This window comes from Octopus bimaculoides, chromosome 22, assembly GCF_046866305.1.
Source record: "Octopus bimaculoides isolate indiv1 chromosome 22, ASM4686630v1, whole genome shotgun sequence".
Taxonomy (NCBI): domain Eukaryota; kingdom Metazoa; phylum Mollusca; class Cephalopoda; order Octopoda; family Octopodidae; genus Octopus; species Octopus bimaculoides.
In genome coordinates, this window is record NC_142949.1 from 29171386 (window position 1) to 29180087 (window position 8702).

An 8702-nucleotide genomic window follows, 5' to 3' on the forward strand; every position below is an offset into this window, starting at 1 on the left:
CATCTAATTACCACCATCTCTATCTTCTTTCCAGTAATGCCCACCCACCTCTGTATAATGTAGGGTAGCTGTATATCTCTTTTATTTGGCATTCTATCAGTTATGAGTTTTCCATTTAATCAGATCAATGGAACAGCCTGCTTGTGGAAATCTTCTTCTGCTGGATTTTTTCAGTTTAAGAACCTTTTAGATCTGATGTAGTGATTTTCTTTTGCTTTTTCTGACAAATTGACCTTTCCTCGTCATATAAGACTTATATCTGGTGTCTTTGTGGTCAACATTTCTGACTGCTCCTTCTGACACATAGAGATCTTTTGCATTTGACCTCATGGACTTTCTGGGATTGTAATCAATGGTTTGTTGAACTTGCTGGATAAATTCAGGTATTCTGATGGTTTCAGAGTGTTTAGAATGCTTTTTATGTTTTGATACTGGTGATACAATTCCATCTTCAGTCTCTAGCTCCTTACAAACTTTGTAGACAAAAGATCTGGCAATTTTTAAAAATCAACATATTTTTAAATTGCTATGCTCAGCCTTTATAACCACAATAACAGCATGCCTCTCCATTTCTTGAGTAAGCTGGGGGTCTGCCATTATTATTTTCTGGGAGATTGCACCTAGAAAGTTCCTATCAAGCACAAGTCCAGCAAGGTTGCTTATTGAAGACCAGCAGTCGCTCATGCATACCAGCCTCTCCTCTCCATGCCCTGATGTTATCCAAGGAAAAGGCAAAGGGGCCGATACAGCTTGGTACCAGTGACATCACAACTCATTCCTACAGTTGAGTGAACTGGAACAACGTGAAATAAAGTGTCTTGCTGAAGAAAACAAGAAATAGACTAGTCTAGGAATTGAACTCACTACCTCATGATTGTGAAGCAACTCTCTAACTACTGAGCCATGTGCTTTCATGCCAGCATGTAAAAAGGGACATTAAATGATAGTAATGATGATGCTGATTATGTGTGTGTGTGTGTGTGTGTGTGTGTGTATGACGCTTTTCTCCACATTTCTCATTTACTAAATCCACTCACAAGGCATTGGTCAGCCCTGGAATTATAATAAAAAAGATGGTGCCTAGCAACAGGACTGAACCCCAAACCATATGGTTTGCCAAAAAAGCTTCTTAACCACACAGCCTTAAACAGTAAACTTAAATAGTTCCCATTATTTCCCACTCTTTACAATTTAAGGGTCACTTAATTTCTAATTGGTTACATTAAATCTGAAATAAATTCCTGGGACAACTAATGTGTTTATGCTAATTATTTTGTTCTTGGCATACAGTGCAGTATATAATTTTCATTTAATTTGCATATAATGTTCGTTTTTCCTTTTTCAATATTTTCTCCACTCCCAAAACAGCTTCCCTACCCATATACTTAATTTCTCTATTTGCATACAGTCCACATCAATTAATTTCTTTTTTTTTTTTTAAGAATTTATATGCATTCTTATTACGAAAATTCTCTAATTTGCTGCTATAACTGTTTTTGTTGTTGATGTTGTGGTTTTTAATGACGTTGTTCTCATTATTTTATTTTTGTTGCTATTACTATTATTATTGGCTATTATCACTGTTGTTATTGTTGTAGTGGTGGCTATCATTATTACTGTTGTTGTTGGTGGTGGTAGTAGTAGTATTAGTAGTAACAACAGCAGTAGCAGCATGAGGAGGTGAAGGAAGAGGAGGAGGGGTGACATTAATGTTAGGGCAACAGAGTGTAAGAAAAAGCTGTAGGGTGCTGTACCAAATACCTCTCACCCACACAAGTAATGATGATGATAATAATAATAATAATAATAATAATAATAATAATAATAATAATAATAATAATAATAATAATAATAATAGCAACAACAACAATAAATTAAAGAAGCAATTAACATACGAGCAATTCCAAGCAGCAAGCTTAATAGCTTCAATGTGATAAACTGGAATCTGCAAGAAATGAAATGATGATGACGTTGATAACGATGATGATGATGATATTAATAATAATAATAATAATAATAATAATAATAATAATAATAATAGACACAAATAAGAATGAACCTGTTAACAAGTTTAAACAAAAATGAAAAAAAAAAAACGCCCCCCCCCCAAAACTGGCATGCATGACATAGTTGTCTTTAGGCAGAATGGAAGAATGGAAGAATGCGAAAAAAACGGAAGGAAAAGGGTGGGGGGGGTCTTCTTGGACAACTTGAGAATGGTTTGTAAATGTGACAGAATCTGGCTGGAGATACCTAAGCACCTAAAAGAAATAAAGAAAGAAAGAAGAAGAAGAAGAAGAAGAAGAAGAAGAAGAAGAAGAACAACAACAACAACAACAACAACAACAACAACGACAACAACAACAACAACAACAGCAGCAGCAATAAGATAATGATGATGTGGTGGAGGAGGAGGGGGAAGAAGAACAACAAGGAGGAGGAGAGAGGAGAAGGAGGGGAGGAGGAGAGAGGAGGAGGAGGAGAGAGGAGGAGAGAGGAGGAGGAGGAGGAGAGAGGAGGAGGAGAGAGGAGGAGAGAGGAGGAGGAGAGAGGAGGAGGAGGAGGAGGAGGGGAGAGGAGGAGGAGGGGAGGAGGAGGAGAGAGGAGGAGAGAGGAGGAGGAGGAGAGAGGAGGAGGAGGAGGAGGAGGAGGAGGAGGAGGAGGAGAGAGGAGGTGGAGAGAAGAGGAGGAGAGAGGAGGAGGAGAGAGGAGGAGAGAGGAGGAGAAGGAGAGAGGAGGAGAAGGAGAGGAGGAGGAGGAGGAGGAGAGAGGAGGAGAGAGGAGGAGGAGAGAGGAGGAGGAGAGAGGAGGAGGAGAGAGGAGGAGGAGAGAGGAGGAGGAGAGAGGAGGAGGAGAGAGGAGGAGGAGAGAGGAGGAGGAGAGAGGAGGAGGAGGATGGTGATGATGATGATGATGGTGGTGGTGGTTGTGGTGGTGGTGGTGATGGTGATGATGATGATGATGATGAAGATGAAGAGGAGGAGAAGGAGGAGGAAGCAAACACTCAAAAAATTGCAAAACACAATAAAAATGCAAAAAAGAAAACCAGCAAAAAGAAAAAGAAAAAGAAAAGAAGCCAAAAAATGATGCACACAATATATAATGAAATGCAGAAATATTGAGCAGAAATTATTATTTGTTCTTAAAAGTTCTTCAAAATCCGGCAAAACAAAAATAAAAAAGGCCAGAAAAAGATGAACCATAAAAATAATACTTTTAAAGAAATTAACGAACTAATTCAAACAGAAAGTAATTAAAACAGCCTGGGAATTGAACCAGTTTTCCTTCAGGGACAACAGCAACAATGACTACAAGAGGTGATAACCAACAATACAGTGGTGGTGGTGGTGGTGGCGGTGGTGGCGGTGGTGGTGGCGGTGGTGGTGGTGTTGGTGGTGGTGGTGGTGGTGGCGGCGGTGGTGGTGTTGTCGGTGGTGGCAGCGGCGGTGGCGGCGGCGGCGGCAGTGGTGGTGGTTATTTAACCCTTGACAAACTCACATCCAGCAATTAACATACTTGCCGTTAGTGACTTTTTTTTTAAATTTTTTATTTCAGGCATTGTCTATCTAGAACTACGTTATGAAATGTATTCTTTACATTTTAAAGACCGTAAGATATGGTCTGAGGGACATCTTAGCCGGTCATCATGTTAAGGAGTTCATTTAACAACTACATAGTTTAGTTTCAGGTTCGATAGAAAGTGCCATGCAGAAGGTTCAATCCTACTGCATGGCACTTTGGACTAATTAATATCTTCTACCTAACCTGTTGAGTTGACCAAATTCTTGTGATTGAAATCTGTTGAGTGAATGCGCATGGAATCATATTAGAAGATGGCGGGGCACCATTCTTGCTCTAGAATGTTAAGTAGACTTAATCTGTGACCCAGATTTAGTGCCACCACTTGGTCTGCCTTGGAGCTCTTTAGCAGAGTCAGTCCATTCTGTTAACAAGTATTCAGTCAAGATGTCCTATCTCTAGATAATGTTCCCCACCACCTCTCACCAATCAGGCAGTCCTTAATTCAATATATACTTCCTCACACAATATAGATTGGGGGGCTCTGAAAGGGGTCTCAGGGAGTAGTGTCCCTGCCTTCCTGAGCTAGTTTTCCACCACATTTCTTAAAAACCTTGGTAGAGGCCTTGGTCTTGGGATGACTCATGTCTAGAAACTAAGGTTGGGGGGTAAGCAAGGGCATGCTCCCTGTAGAAACTCCAGCTTCAAAAAAGCTTCATGATAGCAAAGGAGAACAGGCACCAGCAAGCCAGCCCAAAGGCTGGGGCTGGCTGCACCTGCCTACCTCGACTGCTATGGCATTGAGGTAGATTCTTGTTCTAGAATGTTAAGTAGACTTAATCTGTGACCCAGATTTAGTGCCACCACTTGGTCTGTCTTGGAGCTCTTTAGCAGAGTCAGTCCATTCTGTTAACAAGTATTCAGTCAAGATGTCCTATCTCTAGATAATGTTCCCCACCACCTCTCACCAATCAGGCAGTCCTTAATTCACAATACACTTCCTCGCACAAATGTTGTGAATACGTTAGGAGAAAAGTATCATTATTGTTATTGAATTCTTTCTAATCTTTTCTGTAATATTGATTGGTCTTATCGATTTATTAGTTCAGGCCAGTCCATTTTGCATTTGGGAGTGTCAGGATAGCCTGACACTCATTAGTCAAAGGCTAGTCCATGTCTTCATGAGGGAATGCCAGAATAGTCTTAATTCATTAGTCAAGGGCTACTCCATGCTTTCATGGGGGAATGCCATAATAATCTTAATTCATTAGTCAAGGGCTAGTCCATGCTTTCATGGGGGAATACCATAATAATCTTAATTCATTAGTCAAGGGCTACTCCATGCTTTCATGGGGGAATGCCATAATAATCTTAATTCATTAGTCCAAGGGCTAGTCCATGCTTTCATGAGGAATGCCAGAAAAGTCTTGATTCATTAGTTGGGTGTCATCCATTTTGCATGAGGGAATTGCAGGAGAGTCTTCATGCTTTAGTTGGTAGGGCTGGTCCACTTTTCCCGAAGGAATACCAGGGTAGTGTTAATTTATTAGTTGGGGGCTGGCCCCACTTTACATGAAGGGTATACACTGAAACATTCAATAATTGATTCATTAGTGTGGATCGGTCCATTTTAGATGAGTGGTTGGGGGTGGGATGGGATAAGGGTAGTGGCTGGGTTTCACTTGGAATAATGTTGCTTCATAATCAACCTGCTTGCTGAACTGTTGCAAAATTGTTTGGAAAGAACCAGTTTTTACATAATGGCAGCTTAGTACCATGGTAGTGTTACATCATAACTGTCTAGAAGTATGCGTATCTCACAGACTGACAATAGAAGCAGTCACAACAGCAACAACAACAGTGTTAGCAGCAGCAGCAGCAACAACAGCAATGGTAGCAGAGGCAGCAGCAGTAGCAGTAGCAGCGGTAGCATGGGCAGCACTGAAATCAATTTCTTTTTCATTTTTACACTCGTCCAAATAAAAACAAAAAACAAAAATAATAATAATAATAATAATAATAATAATAATAATAATAATAATAATAATCATTATTGTTGTTGTTGTTGTTGTTGTTAATGATAATAATAGTAATAATAATAATAATAATAATAATAATAATAATAATAATGATGATGATGTAATAATTATAATAATAACGATGATGATGCTTTCAAATCTTGGCACAAAGCCAGCAATTTCAGGGGAAGGGGTAAGTTGATTGCATTGACCCCCAATGCGTATTTGGTACTTATTTTATTGACCCTTAAAAGGAATAAAGGCAAAAATTGACCTTGGCAAAATTTGAACTCAGAACATGAAAACAGATGAAATGCTGCCTTGCAAATTACGGCACAAGACCATCAGATTTTGAGGGGAGGGGCAAATCAATTACATCATCCCCAGTACTTGACTGGTACTTATTTTATTGACCCCAAAAAGGATCAAAAGCAAAGATAACCTCAGCAGTATTTGAACACAAATTGGAAAGAGCCAGAAGAAATGCTGCTAAGCATTTTGTTTGACACGCTAATGATTCTACCAGCTCACTGCTTTAACTCTTTAGCATTTAAATTGGCCATTTGAGGCCCAAATGTTCTACCAATTTTATGTTAAAACCAGCCAGATTTGGGCTTTCTCACCTAAATAAACAATTATACCATTGATATCTTGAAGCTACAAGATTAGGCATAATTAAATCAAAGCAATATCAATAAATAAGAATTACATTTGACAGAGTAAGCCAAAGGCTAAAGGGTTAAGCTGATGGAAAATGATAACGGCAATTGTTTGTAGCATTGGCACAAGGTCAAAAATTAGGAGTTGGAATAAACCATAATTAATTTACCATCATTTGAACCTGAAGAATGCTAGATTAGTGGTTTTGCTGAATTAAAGAGTGGTTCAGTTAGAATGCAGTCAACCCAATAGCTAATCACCTCAGCCCATATTTAAAATACACACCTTGAATTAGTACATGTTGGTTAATAAAAAAAAGTAGGAAAATTCAGTGAAATTTAATAAAAGTTCAGTGAAATTTAATGAAAATTCAGTGAAATTTAATGAAAATTCAGTGAAATTTAATAAAAGTTCAGTGAAATTTAATGAAAATTCAGTGAAATTTAATAAAAGTTCAGTGAAATTTAATGAAAATTCAGTGAAATTTAATAATAGTTCAGTGAAATTTAATGAAAATTCAGTGAAATTTAATGAAAATTCAGTGAAATTTAATAAAAGTTCAGTGAAATTTAATGAAAATTCAGTGAAATTTAATGAAAATACAGTAAAGTTTTAACTTCAAAAACAAGAAATATTAAATGTAAATCAAATGAAGTTTATATGACTAAATCAAAGAATGTATATGACTTCTGCTCCCAAAGATCAGAGTAGAAAATTGTAACTAAGCACATTTAGATTCCTTGAGGTAAATGGCTGTTAGATTTGATGTCTTCTTGAGGTGAAGAACTTGTAGTATTCTTATTTGTCTCTTCTTTTTAAATGGTAACTAAGACATCAGAAACTGATGATGATAGTGACAGCACACCTGGACAAACAGGTGTGGAAGCCATTGGATTTCTTGTACATTTTAGCTATTTTTTTTTTAAAGCATTGCTTCTAAGCTGAGCTGTTTCGTATAGTTTGGTCTTTCTGTGATTAATTTATCCCGCAGCATGTAAATATTCTTTATTTCTTGTTCACTTGCAAAACTGGAATTGCTCCAGCCATTTTTAGTTGTTTACCTGTCAAATGAATTAATCGAGCAGTAAATACTCTGCTACATTTCAACAACAACAACAACAAAGATATCATCATCATCGTCATCATCATTATCATTTTAACATCCACTTTTCCTTGCTTGCATGGATCAGATGAAATATACCGAGGCAGATTCTCTACAGCTGGGTGCTCTTCCAGCCACTGACCCTTATCTGTTTCCAAGCAAAGTAATGTTTCCTTATACTCTTTACTCTTTTACTCTTTTACTTGTTTCAGTCATTTGACTGTGTCCATGCTGGAGCACCGCCTTTAGTCGAGCAAATCGACCCCAGGACTTATTCTTTGGATGCCTAGTACTTATTCTATCGGTCTCTTTTGCCGAACCGCTAAGTTATGGGGACGTAAACACACCAGCATCGGTTGTCAAGCGATGTTGGGGGGACAAACACAGACACACAAACATATACACACACATACATATATATATATATACGACAGGCTTCTTTCAGTTTCCGTCTACCAAATCCACTCACAAGGCTTCGGTCAGCTCGAGGCTATAGTAGAAGACACTTACCCAAGATGCCATGCAGTCGGACTGAACCCAGAACCATGTGGTTGGTAAGCAAGCTACTTACCACAACAGCCACTCCTACGCCTATATGGTTTTTTTTTTTTTGATGAAATATTAGAAATAAATGACATTCCTGTACAATAGTCATTTGATGTTAAGACAAGAAAATGCAGACAAACACTCACACATACACACACACATACACATACATTATACACACACGTACATACACTCATACATACATACATAAGAAAAACTGTGTACAGTTATGGAAATCAGCTGCCCAACGGATGTTAACATAAAACTAAAGATCAGCGAAAAAGAAAATACCTTCGCTGCTGGATTATTGAGGAATCTATAACTACTCTGTCCAAATTACAAGTTCGGGTTTATACCTGTAATTATTGAGGCACTGGGATATGTAATAGACTGCCTAAATAGCAATCTTGAGGAATTAGGCTTCTCAAAACCAGAAAGGAGAAAGCTGATTCGAAGACTACAAATCGAAGCCATCAGTGGAACTGTAAAAATCTGTAAAACTTTCCAGAAGTTTATCATTTAAGTATATATGAGTATATCTAGATATGCAAGTATACGCCTGAAAATACATAAAACAAAACATATAAATCTGCACGTACACATACATACATACATACATACATACAAAAATACCCTGTTGATGTTGAAATTCCAATGAAGGAGCCTTGGATCTAGGTTAGAAACCGGCTCTTTCTCTATTGGCAAGCAATCTTGGAATAAAACGGAATAATGGTATACATGCATACACACATACTTACATACATACATAGATACACACATACATAAAGATACATACATACATACACAGAGTAGTATAGTTTTCATGAAATAATTCAGTTTGCAGACTAACAAAACTG